The sequence below is a fragment of the Gavialis gangeticus genome, unplaced genomic scaffold, assembly GCF_001723915.1.
Source record: "Gavialis gangeticus isolate Ggan-Ray unplaced genomic scaffold, GavGan_comp1, whole genome shotgun sequence".
Classification (NCBI taxonomy): Eukaryota; Metazoa; Chordata; order Crocodylia; family Gavialidae; genus Gavialis; species Gavialis gangeticus.
The window spans coordinates 66,262,660-66,268,341 of record NW_017728995.1 but is presented as its reverse complement, the minus strand read 5'-3'; the positions used below and the strand labels follow the sequence as shown (position 1 = coordinate 66,268,341).

Sequence of the window (5,682 nt, the reverse complement as noted above, 5' to 3'; positions counted from 1 at the left end):
GGGGGGGGGGGGTGTCATCTTAAATGCAAAGTTGTCTTGGAGTCAGGTAGATGCAATGAAAGAATAATAGTTTTAGTGAGCATGGAAGCCCAGCTTCAAGGAAAATTCTTTATAGGAGACAAAGCCTTTTTGGCTGCTTATGCAGAGAGGACCAAGTACAAACATGATGCCCTTCTCCCCATTCCCAGGTTGCTGCTATGTTGACTCCTATGGCAGAAAATTAGCTCTGCCTGCCATTACAAACATGGATTAATTCCCTAGTGTGTTGACTAGAGGGAAACTGACTGTGCTGGAGTCATCAAGAAGTGTTATGAGGATCAGAGAAGCTACTCTAGACGTCATAAGTTTCACATTTCCATTGATGTGTTACAGTAGTTGAGAAAGTAATAGTAGCTGGGTATACCAGCTTGATATAACCAAGGGGCTTCGTTTCATTTGTATTCCAGGAGCCAGCTAATAGAGAAGACTTTTTTTTTTAAATAGATTTTGTCTGTCTGCCACAAAACATCAATGCCAGGAAAAAAAATTAAAATATGTACTGACCGACAAGAGTTTTGTACAACTTTTAATGAAAGCCCAGAGAAACCTACATTTAACACAATCTTCCCTACTACTTCTTTGTACCTGCCTGGAGCATCTTAAAGGTAAAAAACTGTGCAGAACAGCTTCTCAAATTGTATCGAATGTCGGGGGGGGGGAAGAGTCAGTCTTAGTTTCCTTGGTTGTTCCTTTTGTGTCTCTGCTCACAACAGTGTATCAAGGTTAGTTTTGCTCTGGCTGGCCAAGCCAGATTTATCTAAGAGAAGGCGAAAACAGGAGATGGAAAATTAAGAACTCAGGGGAAACATCAGGAAAGGTGCCGAGACAGATGAGGTGACGTCATGTAATGACATAAGTATCCTGAGATGGAATGGTATCGTGAAACGTCTATGTGACCTGGTCACCAAAGTGAAGTTACTGTGCATCACAGTGTAAGATTTTCCTATGATGTATTGATCTGGCTCAGGGCTGTCCAACTCACAGCCCAAGGACCTATGAGAGGTTAAATTGTGGCCTCCCCAGACTCCCAGTCAACTGCCACTGCGCCAATTGTTCCAGCTGCAGAAGCAGTCAGGGTCTCCAGGCTCCCCCTCCCTACCCCAGGGGCAGGGCAGGGCAGTGAAGTGCAGTGCCTTAAATCAGTGTTATGCAGAAATATCCCCATGGCAGCTCTGAGCACACTAAATCTAGAACCAATAGGACAACAGCCAGTCTTTATGTATGCCTGGACCTCTGGGGAAGGCACAAATGCTTTAGGCATGCTCTTCCAACCGAGGCTTGAGACGTTCTAGTGGGGTTTGGAGACTTAATTCTCCCTGACAAACATTAGCATCCTGCCACACTTCAGTAAACTAGCTGTTCTAATGGGCAACACTTAATGGGAAAAATCAATCCATTGGAACCAAAAAAGCAGAGTAAGTATCTGATGATCCATATATGCAACCTTCCTCCTACTCCCAGGAATATTTTTCTACAACTCTATGAACTCATCTGGAGTCCTGAAAACTAGTGAGACACTTTTTTTTTTTTGTTTAGACTAACAAGTTATATAATTCCTATGACTTTGCTGTGTTGTCTTTTGACAACAAATTTACAAAACATACAAGTTGATATGAAATCCTGCCCTGGTTCACCCACCATGTGCAATTTAAGATATTAAGCTGCAGTACAGTTGAACACAACAAAATTGCATGGTACATGGTATTTGACTTCTGGGAGGAGGGACACCCAGCAAAATTGCTGTTATCTGACATTTTATGCCAAAATTATTTTTAAAAATAAAGGACTCAAGAAAAGCAATACATTTCAGGATGGGTTGGCAATTCTTCACAAAAGGTTCCAAACTGGGCACAAAAAGACTGCCCCACAACCATGAAATCCCTTTAAAGGATGCAACTGGCTAGCTAGTCCTCATTTTAAGAAGTATCAGAAGGAGAAAATGAAAAAACAAACTACAAAGCCTAACTTAACTGGAAAGAGTTGTTGCTCCGGCAGGAGATGGGAAGTAAACTGGATTGCTCAGCCAGAACCAGCCCTTTGATCACAAATTTCGTTTGATTTTCTCACTCCATCAGCTGAAAGAAGGATATCAATATCTGTTGTCTTAACGGACCTACAGCAGGAAAAAATATCAATAAATGTACGCTTCTACTTTGCCAGGGCACTCCAAATGAACCATAAATACTCATCTTACAAACAAAACATGCCAAAATGAGTTGTGGGAACTTTTAATTTATAAGATTACAGGGTCAAATACAAAAGCAGCCTACCAATAAAAGTGGCCAAGTACTAAAATCAATGTCATTATTGTTTTTACTAAGAAATCCAACATCACAAATTGCATTGCTTAATTTTGTTTACATTACCTTAAAATACAATTCATATATTAAATTTAAAATACACATGCACTGTTCTTTTAGGGTATTACTGTACAGGTTTTTCAAACTATATACATTAGCAAGTCACAACAGATTTTAATCATGATTAAAATCAGCATATAGAATACCTCAGTTCAAATCACTAATTTTAATCATGGTTTGCATCTTCATTCTTTTTAAAAGATTATTCTTTTCCTGAAGACAGGTTGTTTCCATTGGTAGCTATTAAAACACACTGATTTTCAGCAAAATATATAATCTTTATACTCAGTGTGTTTGCTCTTTTCGCTTTTCAGGAAGACATACTATTATTTTATTTTAAATTCAATTTTATATATATAAATTTTATATATATAAAGCAATTACACAACATTCTCTGAATAACATATAACAACTTAATTAAAAGAAAAAATGTTTGAAAAAGGTGATTTTAATTTTTATTTACTAGATAATTAATGTTTTTACTCATGATCTATGCCCAGCTGTATTTGGACAGAAACCAGAATTCAATGAAAAATGAACAGACAGCCTCTTTTATTTAAACACAGTGCTTTAAAAATTTGATGGATAAATAAAGGTTAAGTTTAGCAAAACATGCTTTGCATTTGAAGCTACAGATTAAGTAATGGAAGTATTACCTCAAAATAGTGAACTGAACTGATGCATGTCTGACCACACTGTCCTTCAAGATTTAGTACTAAAAACTCATTCTCTCTGATCTCATTTTTATTCATAGATTGAAAGAGAAAAATAAGCTTTTCTACTTTTAAGCACTCAATTCATTTTTAAACTTGGAATTAGAGTCATTGAAGCAACTAACCATCAAGCATAAATGAAAGTGTTCTCTCAGCCTCTACCGAAAAAATTTGCTACTGTCAAAAGCTAGTTTAACACCTCAACAAACTTTAACTCCAGGTGTGCTGTCAGAGGACTTCTACCAATCTGGTGTTTTCTAAAATTTCTGCAGTGCTTTGAAATTGAATTTAAAAATATTAATTTGTAGACAGCATAATAAATTTTAGCCTTGAAAATTATCACACTTTCAAGTTAACAGTACACCTATATACAACTGAAAGAAATATGTATATACACACATACATTCATATATAAACATTCATATATATAAAATGCCCCACAAAACAAACACACACAAGTATATAAATAAAATTTTATACACACACACACACACACACACACACACTTATTTATTTTACATATTTTTATATGTAAAGAAACGTAAAGAATTTATTTTATATGTAATATACACACATACTTTAGCCGCCGTGGTAAGATTTTCTGTCAGACGTAGATACTAAATAATTAATAATTCAAACAGCAAAGATCTGCAAACTCTAAGGCAATCAAAAAGCATCTACTGAACCATCCTCGGTACAGGATTGCAGCAGTCAATATTCTGTCAAATACTGAAGCTTCTCTAGACAACAAACAAACTGGTAAATGCTTAAAAAGGGTTACTAACTTATGCAGTTTTATCTATAAAGATGACAAATAGCTGATTTGTTTATGGCTATGACAGTTTGTAATAATAATAACAGTAGTAAATAGCTCTGCTATAAGAGAGGGCTGCATTTCATGAGTAGCTGCAAGTAACTGGTTCATAAATACACTTTGCCGATACTACGAAACAATCTCCCCTTTTATTTTTCAGTCAGCATAATGTCACAAGTCCTGACTTCTCAGTATGTTTTGCCACAGGCAGTTATGCTTAGCTCTGGTAGAGACAAAACTGAAGCTTGCACCTCTGTTCAAAACAACTTTTTTATTGAACTCTCACTTTTTTCCTAATAACTGGCCTCACAATAAAGAATATCCTTTTCATGGCAATCTGAAGTCTCTCCAAATTCTGACAAAGTAGACAGCACTGTTCCACCAGATCTAATTATGCATTTTAATCTGCATTTACCCATGAATCGCTTTAATTAACTTTACCAGCAGGTATCAAAATAAATGCTTCCATTTCTGTGGGTAATCCTAGTAGCCAGGTTTCTCTTAGTTGTTTATAATCTAGGTCTATAATTATGCCTCCCAGAAAAAGTAAACTCTTGTACTGTCCCCTTAAGATTTAGCAGGAAGGTTCTTCAGGCTGCTATTCATGACTTTCCAGTCCTTTCACCCGCTCCTTACCAATCAAGTTACATACTCAAAATTCTTCTTCCTTGGAGATAACTTCCTGAAACGATTCAGTCCTGGGTTTCAGCTTTTTACTGAAATACTTGTAACTCCAAATTTTTTAGCCGTTAAGCATTAGCAAAAGCAGCTCAGGCATGAGCACAGTTCTTTACTAGCCTGATGCTCACACCCCATCAACCACAAATGCTGCCGTTCCAAAATTTCACCCAGTTCCTTACCGTCAGGAACCTTTAGGACAGTTAACAGGAAAAAACCTGTCCCCAAAAGAAATAGCCTGAGCAACAGAATGCCTCAGTTCTCCCCTCAGTAAGACAAAGTGCCAAACTTTGTAAGATTGGGTGTGAATTATGTACAAATGATACCTTCCTTTAATTCTGCCTGTCTGAAGTGTGCCTCTCCTCTAAAGATATAAAACTTTTTTGCAAGAATCCTTACTTCAGGAAACAGAGAACTCAGGGATGTTAAATACAACAGATGCAACAAGCAGTTACATAGGAGTTGGGATTGGGATGCTAGGGGTAGGGGATGAATTAACTTAAAGGCAAGCGTGTCTTCTCTTCCAGGTTGGCTGATCTCGTACGGCAAGCTTTAAACTAGCCTTGCCGGGGGAGGGGGCCGCAGGAAGACAAGGAGACACCACCCGAGCAAGACCGGTGACAAATGCAAGGAGTGAACAGGTAAGAAACAGGGGTCCAGACAGTCTCCAAAATCAGGGGGTGGCACACGCAGCTATGCAAGGCCTTAAATGCCTATATACCAATGCCCGTAGTATGGGGAACAAACAGGAGGAACTCGCCCTCAGAATAGCCAGTTCAGACCCAGACATAACAGGGCTTACAGAAACGTGGTGGGATTCATCCCACGACTGGGCAGTTAGCATTAGGGGCTATAGGCTTTACAGGCAGGAGAGAAAAGGAAGGAAAAGCGGGGGTATGGCGCTCTATGTCAAGGAGCAATACACATCCTCTGCCAGCAGAATGGGGTCAGAGGAGGGGCAAGCAGAACTGCTCTGGCTCAAGATGCAAGGAGGCAGTGGGGAAGAGGGATTTAACAGTGGGAGTCTACTACAGACCGCCCAGCCAAGGGGAGGAGCTGGACCGGGAATTTTCGGGCC

At 38.7% G+C, this 5,682-nt stretch overlaps 1 protein-coding gene across 11 annotated transcripts in view; it reads right to left on the bottom strand.

Annotated features, from left to right (window-relative positions):
- The window catches only part of ARMC8 (armadillo repeat containing 8), a 115,699-nt gene that overhangs the window by 64,898 nt on the left and 45,119 nt on the right, over positions 1 to 5,682 (bottom strand). Inside the window, exon 2 of one of the 11 annotated variants that reach the window (XM_019503780.1) lies at positions 2,011 to 2,152. The exons of the other annotated variants lie outside the window; for them this stretch is intronic. The gene's annotated coding sequence lies outside the window, so the exon portion shown is untranslated. The remainder of the gene's footprint in view (positions 1 to 2,010; positions 2,153 to 5,682) is intronic. 11 annotated transcript variants of the gene reach the window in all.